At 59.7% G+C, this 17,500-nt stretch overlaps 1 non-coding gene across 1 annotated transcript; it reads left to right on the top strand.

The window, feature by feature from the left end:
* The first annotated feature begins 13,001 nt into the window (after window positions 1–13,001).
* On the top strand, window positions 13,002–13,120 carry LOC131872378 (5S ribosomal RNA). The gene has a single exon (XR_009370532.1). It is a non-coding gene; the product is annotated as a 5S ribosomal RNA (ribosomal RNA).
* The last annotated feature ends 4,380 nt before the right edge of the window (window positions 13,121–17,500 follow it).

Genomic DNA, 17,500 nt, shown 5'->3' with positions numbered 1-17,500 from the left:
CGGCCTTAATCGTCCACGACAAACAGCTCGACGAGGCATGAAGCACCCACGGGAGCCGGAGCATGACGATGCAGAGTCTCGGTTCACAGGAGCCTGGGAAGAACATCCCGTACGGAACCCTTTACCCGAAAACATCCGAACCGCACATGCTCGCGACAGTCCTGCCGTTAGAGAATGCACCGTGCACGCGACCGAGTAAGGCCACTCAGAGACATCCATTTCCCAGGTATATGCCCCCTACGCACTTTTGGTGGCGCAACTCGCACGAACAGTCCCACCTCGACCCCGTAAACAAGCTTTTTTGCCTCGAAGAGTTCGTCGGAGACGAAGAAGCAACCTTCAGTGCAAACGTAGCACTCTTTTGTGCAACCGCCCAAACAACGCCCCCTCTACCCTCTGTCGAAACACTCGGCATTGCTGCTCCCTAAGGTGAGCTTCTCCTCATAGGCAATTCCGCTCTTATCCGGTCACGTTTGTGTGCCCGAATTTCGCAAGGCAACCTCCATGGGACATGGAAAAGACTCGAGAAGAGAGCTCGCTCACGGGAGAGAGAAGCCAAGGAGACCACGAGAGTGCTGAGAGTGGGACAGCGCTGAATAGGCGGGAGAAGCCTGCGCGTATAAACGGAGATATATATCCAATTGCAACGAAGGAACGTGCCAAAGATCGAGAACAATGGCAGAAATGCTAGTAACGTGCACTTCGGGACCAACGCATCACCGGAAGACAACCGCCAAACATCGAAAGAGTCGCGATGCTCCGCAACCTACGTGCAAAGCGGTCGCACACCGGGTAAGGGAGTGAGAGCCCCAAACATAGCTGGGCGAGGCGCTCACTCCGCTCTTTAATATCTCGTTAATACCGCCAAGGAAATGGCACAAGCACACACACACAAGCATCCTCGGAAGAGGACAGTTCGAGTGACAGGTCAAATCCAAGAGTTCCGAAGACTACCTCCAGGAACAATCGGGAACAAGACCGATTACAAGTCGTCGAGTCTGTTACTGGGCGAACACGAGATGCGCACAGGAAATCGATCAGCCCTCACAATGGCCCAAGGCCAGAGATCGGACTGCTACGATTTACCCCAACAATCATCGTGCCACTCTTCGCAGAGAGGTGATAGACGCCAACGAGCCCGCGCATAGCAATCGAGGTGTAAAAAGGGCGTTGAAGGCAGGAAGCCTGGACGAAAGAGGCTACGAGGTCACCTCGAAGCGGTCTAAGAATCGGGCGCACTTGGGGCGACTACCAGTGCCAACCCCTTATCCCGCGGTGCGTCCGACACACAGAAATTTCCAAGGCGGCCAAGGAGCCTCCCCGCATAGCAATCGGGGTGTGAGGTTACGGATGCAGCATTGATAGCAATCGAGGTGTGAGGCGAAGGATGCAGAAGTGAGAGCCGAGGGATGTAGCAGAGATAGCAATCGGGGTGTGTGATGCAGAAGAGATAGCAATCGAGGTGTGCGGTGGGAAGGGCCCAGCAGCCAGAATGCATGAAGCGACGGATGAAGCAGTGATGACAACCGGGCTGTGAGGAGAGGAGGGATGCAGCCAAGAAAGCAATCAGGGCTCGAGGCAAGGGATGCATCAAGGATAGCAATCATGTTGTGAGGCGAGATTCCAAAGGCTAAACGTGAGAGGCTGCAGGGTCGACTCAGAGAGGTCTATGCATGTGAGAGGCTGAAAGCAAGGTCGACTCGGAGCGGTCTATGCATCGGGCGCGCTTGGGGCGACTACCAGTGCCAACCCCTTATCCCGCGACGCGTCCGACAAAGAGAACGTTCCAAGGCGGCAGAGGAGGTTACCAGCCGAAGGATGCAGTAGCAATAACAGGTATAGTTCCGCGGCGGCCGAGAAGACTCACCGCATAGGAATCGGGATGCGAGGCGAGGGATGCGGCGGGAAGGCCCCGACGGCTAAACGGAAGAGGCTGCAGGGCCGCCTCGGAATGGTCCAAGCATCGGATGCGATTGGGACGACTACCAGTGCCAACCCCTTATCCCGCGATGCGTCCGATACACAGATAGTTCCAAGGCGGCCGAGGAGCCTCACCGCATATCAATCGGGGTGCGAGGCGAGGGATGGGGCGGGAAGGCCCCAACGGCTAGACGGAAGAGGCTTCAGGGCCACCTCGGAATGGTCCAAGCATCGGACGCGCTTGGGGCGACTGCCAGTGCCAACCCCTTATCCCGCGATGCGTCCGATACACAGATGGTTCCAAGGCGGCCGAGGAGCCTCACCGCATAGCAATCGGGGGTGCGAGGCGAGGGATGGGGCGGGAAGGCCCCAACGGCTAGACGGAAGAGGCTTCAGGGCCGCCTAGGAATGGTCCAAGCATCGGACACGCTTGGGGCGACTACCAGTGACAGCCCCCTATCCCGCGATGCGTCCGATACGAAGATGGTTCCAAGGCGGCCGAGGAGCCTCACCGCATAGCAATCGGGGTGCGAGGTGGGGGATGCGGCGAGATGGCCCCAACGGCTAGACGGAAGAGGCCACAGGGCCGCGTCGGAATAGTCCAAGCATCGGACGCGCTTGGGGCGACTACCAGTGACAACCCCTTATCCCGCGATGCGTCCGATACGAAGATAGTTCCAAGGCGGCCGAGGAGCCTCACCGCATAGCAATCGGGGTGCGAGGTGGGGGATGCGGCGAGATGGCCCCAACGGCTATAGACGGAAGAGGCTGCAGGGCCGCCTCGGAATAGTCCAAGCATCGGACGCGCTTGGGGCCACTACCAGTGACAACCCCTTATCCCGCAATGCGTCCGATACGAAGATAGTTCCAAGGCGGCCGAAGAGCCTCACCGCATAGCAATCGGGGTGCGAGGTGGGGGATGCGGCGAGATGGCCCCAACGGCTAGACGGAAGAGGCCACAGGGCCGCCTCGGAATAGTCCAAGCATCGGACGCGCTTGGGGCGACTACCAGTGACAACCCCTTATCCCGCGATGCGTCCGATACGAAGATAGTTCCCAGGCGGCCGAGGAGCCTCACCGCATAGCAATCGGGGTGCGAGGCGAGGGATGCGGCGAGATGGCCCCAAAGGCTAGACGGAAGAGGCTGCAGGGCTGCCTCGGAATAGTCCAAGCATCGGACGCGCTTGGGGCGACTACCACTGCCAACCCCTTATCCCGCGATGCGTCCGATACACAGATAGTTCCGAGGCGGCCGAGGAGGTGGGGGATGCAGCGAGATGGCCCCAACGGCTAGACGGAAGAGGCTGCAGGGCCGCCTCGGAATAGTCCAAGCATCGGACGCGCTTGGGGCGACTACCAGTGACAACCCCTTATCCCGCGATGCGTCCGATACACAGATAGTTCCGAGGCGGCCAAGGAGCCTCACCGCATAGCAATCGTGGTGCGAGGTGGGGGATGCGGCGAGATGGCCCCAACGGCTAGACGGAAGAGGCTGCAGGGCCGCCTCGGAATGGTCCAAGCATCGGATGCGCTTGGGGCGACTACCACTGCCAACCCCTTATCCCGCGATGCGTCCGATACACAGATAGTTCCAAGGCGGCCGAGGAGCCTCACAGCATAGCAATCAGGGTGCGAGGCGAGGGATGCGGCGAGAAAGCCCCAACGGCTAGAGGGAAGAGGCTTCAGGTCCGCCTCGGAATGGTCCAAGCATCGGACGCGCTTGGGGCGACTACCAGTGACAACCCCTTATCCCGCGACGCGTCCGATACACAGATAGTTCCAAGGCGGCCGAGGAGCCTCACCGCATAGCAATCGGGGTGCGAGGCGAGGGATGCGGCGAGAAGGACCCAACGGCTACACGGAAGAGGCTTCGGGGCCGCCTCGGAATGGTCCAAGCATCGGACGCGCTTGGGGCGACTACCAGTGACAACCCCTTATCCCGCGACGCGTCCGATACACAGATAGTTCCAAGGCGGCCGAGGAGCCTCACCGCATAGCAATCGGGGTGCGAGGCGAGGGATGCGGCGAGAAGGACCCAACGGCTACACGGAAGAGGCTTCGGGGCCGCCTCGGAATGGTCCAAGCATCGGACGCGCTTGGGGCGACTACCAGTGACAACCCCTTATCCCGCGACGCGTCCGATACACAGATAGTTCCAAGGCGGCCGAGGAGCCTCACCGCATAGCAATCGGGGTGCGAGGCGAGGGATGCGGCGAGAAGGACCCAACGGCTAGACGGAAGAGGCTTCGGGTCCGCCTCGGAATGGTCCAAGCATCGGACGCGCTTGGGGCGACTACCAGTGACAACCCCTTATCCCGCGACGCGTCCGATACACAGATAGTTCCAAGGCGGCCGAGGAGCCTCACCGCATAGCAATCGGGGTGCGAGGCGAGGGATGCGGCGAGAAGGACCCAACGGCTAGACGGAAGAGGCTTCGGGTCCGCCTCGGAATGGTCCAAGCATCGGACGCGCTTGGGGCGACTACCAGTGACAACCCCTTATCCCGCGACGCGTCCGATACACAGATAGTTCCAAGGCGGCCGAGGAGCCTCACCGCATAGCAATCGGGGTGCGAGGCGAGGGATGCGGCGAGAAGGACCCAACGGCTAGACGGAAGAGGCTTCGGGTCCGCCTCGGAATGGTCCAAGCATCGGACGCGCTTGGGGCGACTACCAGTGACAACCCCTTATCCCGCGACGCGTCCGATACACAGATAGTTCCGAGGCGGCCGAGGAGCCTCACCGCATAGCAATCGGGGTGCGAGGCGAAGGATGCGGCGAGAAGGACCCAACGGCTAGACGGAAGAGGCTTCGGGTCCGCCTCGGAATGGTCTAAGCATCGGACGTGCTTGGGGCGACTACCAGTGACAACCCCTTATCCCGCGACGCGTCCGATACACAGATAGTTCCAAGGCGGCCGAGGAGCCTCACCGCATAGCAATCGGGGTGCGAGGCGAGGGATGCGGCGAGAAGGACCCAACGGCTAGACGGAAGAGGCTTCAGGGCCGCCTCGGAATGGTCCAAGCATCGAACGCGCTTGGGGCGACTACCAGTGACAACCCCTTATCCCGCGACGCGTCCGATACACAGATAGTTCCGAGGCGGCCGAGGAGCCTCACCGCATAGCAATCGGGGTGCGAGGCGAGGGATGCGGCGAGAAGGACCCAACGGCTAGACGGAAGAGGCTTCAGGGCCGCCTCGGAATGGTCCAAGCATCGGACGCGCTTGGGGCGACTACCAGTGACAACCCCTTATCCCGCGACGCGTCCGATACACAGATAGTTCCGAGGCGGCCGAGGAGCCTCACCGCATAGCAATCGGGGTGCGAGGCGAGGGATGCGGCGAGAAGGACCCAACGGCTAGACGGAAGAGGCTTCAGGGCCGCCTCGGAATGGTCCAAGCATCGGACGCGCTTGGGGCGACTACCAATGACAACCCCTTATCCCGCGACGCGTCCGATACACAGATAGTTCCGAGGCGGCCGAGGAGCCTCACCGCATAGCAATCGGGGTGCGAGGCGAGGGATGCGGCGAGAAGGACCCAACGGCTAGACGGAAGAGGCTTCAGGGCCGCCTCGGAATGGTCCAAGCATCGGACGCGCTTGGGGCGACTACCAGTGACAACCCCTTATCCCGCGACGCGTCCGATACACAGATAGTTCCGAGGCGGCCGAGGAGCCTCACCGCATAGCAATCGGGGTGCGAGGCGAGGGATGCGGCGAGAAGGACCCAACGGCTAGACGGAAGAGGCTTCAGGGCCGCCTCGGAATGGTCCAAGCATCGGACGCGCTTGGGGCGACTACCGTTGCCAACCCCTTATCCCGCGATGCGTCTGATACACAGATAGTTCCGAGGCGGCCGAGGAGCCTCACCGCATAGCAATCGGGTTGCGAGGCAGATTATTGGGAAGGGAACCCCCTGGGATGCGGCTCAAGCAGTGCCCAAAGGGACTGGAATGCGGAATCACATCGAGAGACCCAAATGCTATACGAGGGCTCAAATCGAATTATCGATTTGGCCACGACATGGACGCATCGGAACGACTACCTTTGCCGAACCACTCGCAATTGCATCCATACCGAAACCAATAGACATTTCCGTTAGAGCCCTCGCATAGCATTCGGGAATCTCGCATGCCCCTCTAAATCGACCAATGCTGGCGCTCAATGAAAATCCGAGCGCTACCACCGTTCGAGCGCCAGCATTGGTCGAGTTAGAGGGGCACGGGGGAGAATGCTCCAGTCAACACCTCCCCTATATAAGTTATTTGTCCGATTCTCGCACAACCGTAGTCTGCCTCGTCGAATCAAACAACGGTCCCAGATTCCGACTTCCGTTCCGTAGAGACCCAAAAGCTAGATGGAGGCTCGCAAGAAAGAGAGTCGGCGCATAGCAATCGGGTTTCTCGAACGTTTAGGGACCGAGCTCACTTGCGGATAGGGCAAAATCCGCCAAGCAACCCAAAAGCTAGACGGGGGCTCGAATCGAATCGCCTAGGCGGCCACAACAACGACGTGTTGGATCGACTACCAGTGCCAAACCATTCAGCAAGACTAGTCTGTGTCGAGGCCGGATAGAGATTCTCAGAGAGCGCCCGCATAGCATTTAGGAGACCTGCCGCGTCCCTCACACTCGACAAATGGTGGTGCACGTTTATAAATCCGAGCGATCCCAACCCTTTCAAGCACCAACATCGGTCGAGATAGAGGGGCACGGAGGGGGCTGCGTGAGACAACACAGTCCCCTATATAAGTTATTTGTCCGATTCTCACACATCCGAAGAATGGTCATCAAATCGGACAACAGCCCAAACTTCCGACTTCCGTCCCAGAAAGCCCAAGAGCTATCTAAAACGTTCATGGCCGGAACTCGATCGCGGCTATACCAGTCCGCCAAGCAACCCAAAAGCTAGACTGGAGCTCTAGTCGAATCACCTCTGTGGCCATTGCAAGGACGTGTTGGAGCGACTACCATTGCCGAACCATTCCGCAGGTCGAGTCCATACCAAGGCCGCATAGAGATTCACGATGAGCTCCTGCATAGCAATCAGGAGACTTGCCGTGTCCATCACAATCGATAAATCCTGGTGCAAGATTTTTGCATCCGAGCGCTCCAACCAGTCGAGCACCAGCATCAATCGACATAAACGGGCACGGGGGGAGGATGCTCGAGAACACTACCTCCCCTATATAAGTTATTTGTCCGATTCTCAAGCAGCCGAAGTCTGGTCATCGAATCGGGTCAAAGACCACAACTTCCGACTTTACCCACAATGCAAGTCATCGAATCGAACATCGGCCCCCGAGTCGGACTCCATGCGTATGTCAGGTCATCGGACCCAAATTCCGCCTTCCTGCGCATGGCGGGCCATCAATATCAACTCGGTCATCGGACCCAAACTCCGCCTTTTTGCGTATGGCACGCCTTCAAATCGGTCATCGGACCCAAATTCCGCCTTCCTGTGCATGGCGGGCCATCAACATCAACTCGGTCATCGGACCCAAATTCCGCCTTTCTGCGCATGGCACGCCATCAACTCGGTCATCGGACCCAAATTCCGCCTTCCTGCGCATGGCAGGTCATCGGACACAAATTCAGACCTCGCCAATATGCCTACGTATCGAATCGGTCATCGGACCCAACTTCCGACTTCATCCATACTGTAGGGTCTTTGAGGTTGGCGCGGTGCGCTCAACCCAGGGAGTCGACCCATCGAAGCATACACCTCCCCTATATAAGCTATTTGTCCGATTCCCACACCTGTGTAGTTTGCACCTCTGACCAGGACATCGACCCCAACTTCCGAACTCGACTGCAACGACGGCACCAGCGCCTTGGTGCGCACCTTGCGACGCACAGTCCCAACATTCGCCTTCCTGCACATGGCAGGTCATCGGACCCAAATTCCGACCTCGCGAGTATGCCTACATATCGAATCGGTCATCGGACCCAACTTCCGACTTCATCCATACCGTAGGGTCTTTGAGGTTGGCGCGGTGCGCTCAACCCGGGGAGTCGACCCAACGAAGCATACACCTCCCCTATATAAGCTATTTGTCCGATTCCCACACCTGTGTAGTTTGCACCTCCGATCAAGACATCGACCCCAACTTCCGAACTCGCCTCCAACGACCGAACCAGCGCCTTGGTGCGCACCTTGCAACGCACAGTGCCAACATTCGCCTTCCTGCACGTGGCAGGTCATCGGACCCAAATTCCGACCTCGCGAGTATGCCTACATATCGAATCGGTCATCGGACCCAACTTCCGACTTCATCCATACCGTAGGGTCTTTGAGGTTGGCGCGGTGCGCTCAACCCGGGGAGTCGACCCAACGAAGCATACACCTCCCCTATATAAGCTATTTGTCCGATTCCCACACCTGTGTAGCTTGCACCTCCGATCAGGACATCGACCCCAACTTCCGAACTCGACTAAAAAGACCGCACCAGCGCCTTGGTGTGCACCTTGCAACGCACAGTGTCAACATTCGCCTTCCTGCACATGGCAGGTCATCGGACCCAAATTCCGACCTCATGAGCATACCTACTAATCGAATTGGTCATCGGACCCAACTTCCGACTTCATCCATACCGTAGGGTCTTTGAGGTTGGCGCGGTGCGCTCAACCTGGGGAGTCGACCCATCGAAGCATACACCTCCCCTATATAAGCTATTTGTCCGATTCCGACACCTGTGTAGTTTGCACCTCCGCTCAGGACATCGACCCCAACTTCCGAACTCGCCTGCAACGACCGAACCAGCGCCTTGGTGCGCACCAAAAGTGCGCACTTTTGGAGGGCACTTTTGTGCGCTCCAAAGGTGCGCACTTTTGGAGGGCACTTTTCTGCGCTCCAAAGGTGCGCACTTTTGGAGGGCACTTTTCTGCGCTCCAAAGGTGCGCACTTTTGGAGGGCACTTTTTGGAGGGCACTTTTCTGCGCTCCAAAGGTGCGCACTTTTGGAGGGCACTTTTTGGAGGGCACTTTTCTGCGCTCCAAAGGTGCGCACTTTTGGAGGGCACTTTTTGGAGGGCACTTTTCTGCGCTCCAAAGGTGCGCACTTTTGGAGGGCACTTTTTGGAGGGCACTTTTCTGCGCTCCAAAGGTGCGCACTTTTGGAGGGCACTTTTCTGCGCTCCAAAGGTGCGCACTTTTGGAGGGCACTTTTTGGAGGGCACTTTTCTGCGCTCCAAAGGTGCGCACTTTTGGAGGGCACTTTTTGGAGGGCACTTTTCTGCGCTCCAAAGGTGCGCACTTTTGGAGGGCACTTTTTGGAGGGCACTTTTCTGCGCTCCAAAGGTGCGCACTTTTGGAGGGCACTTTTGTGCACTCCAAAGGTGCGCACTTTTGGAGGGCACTTTTCCTGTGCTCCAAAGGTGCACACCTAGGTGAGCACCTTCGACCACACCTTGTAGCACACCAAACTCTGACTTTCGACTTCATCCGCAATGCAGGGTCTTTGAGGTTGGCGCAATGCGCACAACCAGGGGAGTCGACCCATCAAACCCAACACCTCCCCTATATAAGCTATTTGTCTGATTCTCATACATGCGTAGCCTGCAGGAGCAATTAGGACATCGACCCCAACTTTCGGCTTCTAAACGAAAACAAGGTCTTTGAGGTTGGTGTAATGCGAACAACTAGGGGAGTCAACCCATCAAACCCAACACCTCCCCTATATAAGCTATTTGTCTGATTCTCATACATGTGTAGTCTACAGGAGCAATTAGGACATCGACCCCAACTTTTGACTTCTTAACGAAAACAAGGTCTTTGAGGTTGACGTAATGCGCACAACCAGGGGAGTCGACCCATCAAACCCAACACCTCCCCTATATAAGCTATTTGTCCGATTCTCATACATGTGTAGCCTGCAGGAGCCATTAGGACATTGACCCCAACTTTTGACTTCTTAACGAAAACAAGGTCTTTGAGGTTGGCGTAATGCGCACAACCAAGGGAGTTGACCCATCAAACCCAACACCTCCCCTATATAAGCTATTTGTCTGATTCTCATACATGTGTAGCCTGCAACAACGATTAGGACATCCACCCCAACTTCTGAATTCGTCTGCGTTGACCGCACCAAAGGTGCACGCCTTGGTGCTCACCAAAATCCGACTTCCGACTTCTTCTGCTATGCGGGGTCTTTGAGGTTGGCGCAGTGCGCACAACCAGGGGAGTCAACCCACCGAATGCAACACCTCCCCTATATAAGCTATTTGTCTGATTCTCATACATGCGTAGACTGCAGCAATGATTAGGACATCCACCCCAACTTTTGACTTCTTAAACAAGACAGGGTCTTTGAAGTTGGTGCAGTGCACACAACCAGGGGAGTCGACCCATCAAACGCAACACCTCCCCTATATAAAGCTATTTGTCCGATTCTCATACGTGTAGTCTGCAGCAGCGATTAGGACATCGACCCCAACTTCCGAATTCGTTTGCATTGACCGCACCAAAGGTGCACGCCTTGGTGTGCACCCTGGAGTGCACTTTGGTGCTCACCTCGGTGCACACTTTGGTGTGCACCTCGGTGTGCACCAAAGGTGCGCACCTTGGAGCGCACCAAAGGTGTACACTTTGGAGCGCACCACATAGGGTCTTTGAGAGGTTGGCGCAGTGCGCACACCAAGGTGGGTGTTGAGGTGCGTGCCGAGGTGGGTGGGTGCTAGGGTGCGCTCCATGGTGGGTGCCAGGGTGGGTGCGTGCTAGGGTGGATTCCAAAGAGGGTCATAGGGTGGGTGCCAAGGTGGGTTGGTGATATAGTGGGTTCAAAGGTGGGTACTAGGGTGGGTTCCAAGGTGGGTCACAAGTTGGGTGCCAGGATGCGTGGGTGTTAGGTTGGGTGCCAAGGTGGGCTCCTGCGTGGGTGGGTGCTAGGGTGGGTTTCAAGGTGGACGCGAGGGCGGGTGCCAAGGTGGGTAACAAGTTGGGTGTTAGGATGGGTGAGTGCTAGAGTGGGTGCCAAGGTGGGTGGGTGCTAAGGTGGATGCCAAGGTGGTTCACAGGGTGGGTGGGTTCTAGGGTGAGTTCCAAGGTGGGTCACAGGTTCAGTGCTAGGGTGGGTGTCAAGGCGGGTGTCGAGGTGCCTGGGTGCTAGGGTGTGGATGCCAATGTGGGTCATAGGGTGGGTACTAGGGTGGGCTGCAATGTGGGTGCCAAGGTGGGTAACATGCTCGGTGGGTTCTAAATTGGGTGCCAGGGTGGGTGTGCACCCACCTTGCCCGAGGTGGGTGCCAAGGTGCCAGTGTGGGTGGGTGCTAAGGTGGATGCCAAGGTGGGTGAGAAGGTGGGTGATAGGTTGAGTGGTAGGATGGGTGGGTGCCAAGATGGGTCACAGGGTGGGTGCAAGGGTGGGTAGGTGCTAGGGTTGGTGTCAGGGTGGGTGGGTGCTAGGTTGGGTTCCAAGGTGGGTGCGAGGGTGAGTGTCAAGGTGGGTCACAGGTTAGGTGCTAGGATGGGTGAGTGCTAGGGTGCAAAGGTGCCAGGGTGGGTGCTAGGATGGGTCGATGCTAGGGTGAGTGGCAAGGTGGGTCCACAAGTGTCAAGGTGGGTGCCGAGGTGGGTGCCAAGTCGGCGACTGCTATGGTGGATGCCAAGGTGGGTCACGGGGTGGGTGCCAAGTTGCTAGGTTGGGTTCCAAGGTGGGTGCCAACGTGGGTGCTAGGGTGCGTGGGTTAAAGGGTGTGTCACAACGTGGGTGCCAGGATGGGTGCGCACCCACACTGGCCAAGACGGGTGCGGGTGCAAGGTTGGGTTCCAAGCCCGGTCACAGGCTGGGTGCTAGGATGGGTGGGTGCCAAGGTGGGCACCAGGGTGGGTGCACCCACCCTGGCCAAGGTGGGTCACGGGGTGGGTCCTAGGGTGGGTAACGGGGTGGGTACTAAGGTGCGTGCCAAGGTGGGTCATAGGGTGGGTGCCAAGGTGGGCACCAGGGTGGGTGTGCACCAACCCTAGCCAGGGTAGGTCACGGGGTGGTTGTCGGGGTGGGCGTCAAGGAGCCAAGGTGGGTGGCAAGTAGCCAAGTTGCGTGCCAAGGTGGGTGTCGGGGTGGGTGCCAAGGATCCAAGGTGGGTGCCAAGGAACCAAGGTGGGTGTCTGGGTGGGTGCCGAGGTGGGAGCCAGGGTGGGTCCCAAGGTGAGTGCAAAGGTGGGTGCCAGGGTCAAGGTGAGTGCCAATGTGGGTTCCAAGGTGCCAGGGTCAGGGTGAGTGCCAATGTGGGTTCAAAGGTGCTAAGTTGGGTGCGAGGTTGGGTGCGAGGGTGGGTGGGTGCCAAGGTGTGCTAGGTGGAAGCCCGGGTGGGTCGGCATCCCATGGGTGTCGAGTTGGGTGCCTGATGGGTGCTTCTTGTCAAGTTTTAGTCGTCGGGACTCATTTCGAGCCTTAGAGGTCGTTTCTTGTCCGGTTGCCCTGTCTTCGACCTGGGAACCCAATTTTGGTCCTCGGGTCCCATTTTTTTTTGTCTCGCATCCCACTTTTGGCCTGTGGCCTTTTCGGGGTCGATTCTCGTTTTGGGCATCAGAGCATGTTTCTTCTCCTAAAACCCAATATTTGTTTATTAAGTCTCGGAACACATTTTTGTTCTCGTGGACCCATCATGGGTCTTGGAACGCATTTGTGGTCCTTGGGTCCCATTTTGCATCCCGAAACTTGTGTTTTGGTGCTTGATCCCTATTTTGGGTGCCCACCTTGCACCAAGTGCGCACCCGGGGCAAACCGAGCGCCTTGGTGCACCGGGGCAAGATCGAGCGTGCACCCGAGGCGCCCCGAACATGCACCAAGGTGCACTCGGCCCACATGTGAGCGCAGGTCGTTGCGCCCGAGGTGGTGTGTGGGCACCGCGTTGCAGACGGGACACTGCACGCACACGACGCCCCCTCCAGGTGCACGCACGTAGGCCGGGCCGGGTGCACACCCGACGCCCTAGCAAGGTGCGCGCACCCGGGCAGGGCTCACACTTGGCGAACGGGGCGCACTTCGCGAGGGAGGGTGTGCACCTCGACGGGGGTGGGTGGCCGGGGTGGATTCGCACGTGGGTCGCGGTTTGCTAAGTACACACTGCGACAAGCTCATAACGGGTGCGATCATACCAGCGTTAGTGCACCGGATCCCATCAGAACTCCGCAGTTAAGCGCGCTTGGGCCGGAGTAGTACTGGGATGGGTGACCTCCCGGGAAGTCCCGGTGTTGCACCCTTTTTTAGTTTTTCGCCGGGCGTCGCAATGCTATTTGAATAAACCTTTTGCCCGTTTGCGTTCTCGTCGGGGCCGGGCCGGGCCGGGGTGCGCTGCCCGCACTACCGCGCGCGCGGGGGCGACACCGAGCGCGCACCCGAGGCGCCCCGAGCACACAGGCCACGGTGCAACCCGGGCGTTGTGCGCGCACCCCGGTGCGCCCGAGGTGCTGCGCGCGCACCCAGGTGAAATCGGTGTGCACCTCGGCCAGTGCGCGCTCGGTCGAGTCGCGCACGTTGGCCAAGGTGCACGGTGATGTTTCTTACTCTAAGGTTCCGCACCAGACGCCCGGGACAGGTGAGCGAAGCTGGGCGGGGCCGGGTGCGCGGCCGGGGCAGGTGCACGCAGCTGGAGAGAGCTTTGGAGCACACTTCGGAGCGCACCAATGATGCGCTCCATTCAAAAGTTTCCTGAAAAGGCAAAAAAAGTTGAGATTATAGAATTTCCCACTTGAGAGATTGTAAAAAAAAAAAATTTAAAATGAAGGAAACGCGGGTGCCAAGGTGTGCGCAGCCCAGCCAAGGTGTGCGCACCAAGGCGCCCACCCTGGCGAAGGTGCACGCAAGGTGCGCACCCGAGGCAAACCGGACAATTAACCCAACTTTCGACTTCGCGCGCACCTTGGAGCGCACTTCGGAGCGCTCCTTGGTGCGCACCAATCTTGGGCACCTCGGAGTGCACCATGGCGCCCACCAAGGTGCGCACCCGGGGCAAACCGAGCTCCGACTTCGTGCGCACCTTGGAGCGCACGAAAGGTGCGCACCATGGCGCCCACCAAGGTGCGCAGCCCAGCCAAGGCGTGCGCATCAAGGTGCGCACCCTGGCGAAGGTGCGCACCCGGGGCAAACCGAGCTCCGACTTCGTGCGCACCTTGGAGCGCACAAAAGGTGCGCAACCCAGCCAAGGTGTGCGCACCCCGGTCAAACCGAGCTCCGAATCGTGCGCACCAGAGGTGCACGCCATCGTGCGCACCTTGGAGCACACTTCGGAGCCCTCCTTGGTGCGCGCCGATGTTGCGCACCTCGGAGCGCACCCGGGGAAAACAATGCAATTAACCCGACTTTCGACTTCGTGGGCACCTCGGAGCGCTCTCGGGTTCGCACCTCGGAGCACACCGAGGTGCGCACCTTTGATGCGCTGCCTTCACCAATTTCCAGAAAAGGCAAGAAAACATTGAGAAGGTGTGCGCACCGAGGTGCCCACCCTGGCGAAGGTGCACGCGAGGTGCGCACCCGGGGCAAACCGGGCTCCGACTTCGTGCACGCCGCACCTTGGAGCACACTTCGGAGCGCTCCTTGGTGCGCACCAGGGCGCGCAACCCAGCCGAGGTGCCCACCCCGGCGAAGGTGCACGCGAGGTGCGCACCCGGGGCAAACCGGGCTCCGACTTCGTGCACGCCATGGTGCCCACCGCGGCGAAGGTGCACGCGAGGTGCGCACCCGGGGCAAACCGGGCTCCGACTTCGTGCACGCCGCACCTTGGAGCACACTTCGGAGCGCTCCTTGGTGCGCACCATGGTGCCCACCAGGGCGCGCAACCCCGCCGAAGGTGCACGCGAGGTGCGCACCCGGGGCAAACCGGGCTCCGACTTCGTGCACGCCGCACCTTGGAGCACACTTCGGAGCGCTCCTTGGTGCGCACCATGGTGCCCACCAGGGCGCGCAACCCCGCCGAAGGTGCACGCGAGGTGCGCACCCGGGGCAAACCGGGCTCCGACTTCGTGCACGCCATGGTGCGCACCGCGGCGAAGGTGCGCACCCGGGGCAAACCGGGCTCCGACTTCGTGCACGCCGCACCTTGGAGCACACTTCGGAGCGCTCCTTGGTGCGCACCAGGGCGCGCAACCCAGCCGAGGTGCCCACCCCGGCGAAGGTGCACGCGAGGTGCGTACCCGGGGCAAACCGGGCTCCGACTTCGTGCACGCCGCACCTTGGAGCACACTTCGGAGCGCTCCTTGGTGCGCACCATGGTGCCCACCAGGCCGCGCAACCCAGCCAAGGTGTGCGCACCAAGGTGCACGCGAGGTGCGCACCCGGGGCAAACCGGGGTCCGACTTCGTGCACGCCGCACCTTGGAGCACACATCGGGGCGCTCCCGGGTTCGCACCGGCGTTGCGCACCGTGGTGGGCACCTCGGAGCACACCAAGGTGGGCAGCGAGGTGCGCACCTTTGATGCGATGCCTTCACTAATTTCCATAAAAGGCAAAAAAAAAACGAGATTTTAAAATTTCCGTTTTGAAAGATAGTGAGAAAAAGGGAATGCTGGTGCCATCTTGAGCCCGCCCTGGTGCGCAGCCCAGCCAAGGTGTGCGCACCAAGGTGCCCACCCTGGCGAAGGTGCGCGCCCGGGCAATTAACCCAACTTCCAACTTCGCGCGCGCCAGGGTGGGAGCGCACCCAACAACCGGGCCTGGGAAGAGCCAATGCGAGAAACCCCACCAAACGCTCTGACAAAAAAAGAGGGGGCGCTCCAGTAACCCCGCTTCGGAGCGCACCCTGGGCAAACCCAGCCAAGGTGCCCACCCCGGCCAAGGTGCAGGCGAGGTGCGCACCCGGGGCAAACCGGGCTCCGACAACGTGCACGCCGCACCTTGGAGCACACTTCGTAGCGCTCCCGGGTGCGCACCTCAGAGCACACCAAGGTGGGCAGCGAGGTGCGCACCTTTGATGCGCTGCCTTCACTAATTTCCAGAAAAGGCAAAAAAAAAAGGAGATTTTAAAATTTCCGTTTTGAAAGATAGTGAAAAAAACGGAACGCGCGTGCCATCTTGAGCCCGCCCTGGTGCGCAGCCCAGGTAAGGTGCCCACCCTGGCAAAGGTGCGCACCCGGGCAATTAACCCTACTTCCGACTTCGTGCGCGCCAGGGTGGCAACCGGGCCTCGGAAGAGCCAATGCGAGAAACCCCACCAAACGCTCCGACAAAAAAAGAGGCGGCGCTCCAATAACCCCGCTTCGGAGCGCAGCCGGGGCAAACCCAGCCAAGGTGCCCACCCCGACGAAGGTGCACGCGAGGTGCGCACCCGGGGCAAACCGGGCTCCGACAACGTGCACGCAGCACCTTGGAGCACACTTCGAAGCACTCCCGGGTGCCCACCGGCGTTGCGCACCGTGGTGGGCAGCGAGGTGCGCACCTTTGATGCGCTGCCTTCACTAATTTCCAGAAAAAGGCAAAAAAAAATGAGATTTTAAAATTTCCGTTTTGAAAGATAGTGAAAAAAAAGGAACGCGGGTGCCATCTTGAGCCCGCCCTGGTGCGCAGCCCAGGCAAGGCATGCGCACCAAGGTGCCCACCCGAGGTGCACACCCGGGGCAAACCGGGCTCCGACTTCGTGCAGGCCGCACCTTGGAGCACACTTCGGAGCGCTCCTTGGTGCGCACCATGGTGCCCACCAGGGCGCGCAACCCAGCCAAGGTCTGCACACCAAGGTGCCCACCCCGGCGAAGGTGCACGCGAGGTGCGCACCCGGGGCAAACCGGGCTCCGACTTCGTGCACGCCATGGTGCCCACCGCGGCGAAGGTGCACGCGAGGTGCGCACCCGGGGCAAACCGGGCTCCGACTTCGTGCACGCCGCACCTTGGAGCACACTTCGGAGCGCTCCTTGGTGCGCACCATGGTGCCCACCAGGGCGCGCAACCCAGCCAAGGTGTGCGCACCAAGGTGCACGCGAGGTGCGCACCCGGGGCAAACCGGGGTCCGACTTCGTGCACGCCGCACCTTGGAGCACACATCGGAGCGCTCCCAGGTTCGCACCAGCGTTGCGCACCTTTGATGCGCTGCCTTCACTAATTTCCAGAAAAGGCAAAAAAAAACGAGATTTTAAAATTTCCGTTCTGAAAGATAGTGAAAAAAACGGAACGCGGGTGCCATCTTGAGCCCTTCCTGGTGCGCAGCCCAGGCAAGTTGTGCGCACCAAGGTGCCCACCCTGGCGGAGGTGCGCGCCCGGGGCAATCCGGGCTCCGACTTCGTGCACTGCATGGTGCCCACCAAGGCGCGCAACCCAGCCAAGGTGCCCACCGCAGCGAAGGTGCACGCGAGGTGCGCACCCGAGGTGCACACCCGGGGCAAACCGGGCTCCGACTTCGTGCACGCCGCACCTTGGAGCACACTTCAGAGCGCTCCTTGGTGCGCACCAGGGCGCGCAACCCAACCAAGGTCTGCACACCAAGGTGCTCACCCCGGCGAAGGTGCACGCGAGGTGCGCACCCGGGGCAAACCGGGCTCGGACTTCGTGCACGCCGCACCTTGGAGCACACATCGGAGCGCTCCCGGGTTCGCACCAGCATTGCGCACCTTTGATGCGCTCCAATAACCCCACTTCGGAGCGCACCAGAAACCCCA

This window comes from Cryptomeria japonica, unplaced genomic scaffold (assembly GCF_030272615.1).
Source record: "Cryptomeria japonica unplaced genomic scaffold, Sugi_1.0 HiC_scaffold_586, whole genome shotgun sequence".
Classification (NCBI taxonomy): Eukaryota; Viridiplantae; Streptophyta; class Pinopsida; order Cupressales; family Cupressaceae; genus Cryptomeria; species Cryptomeria japonica.
The sequence above is the reverse complement of the archived record's forward strand: the minus strand, read 5'-3'. Positions and strand labels throughout refer to the sequence as shown.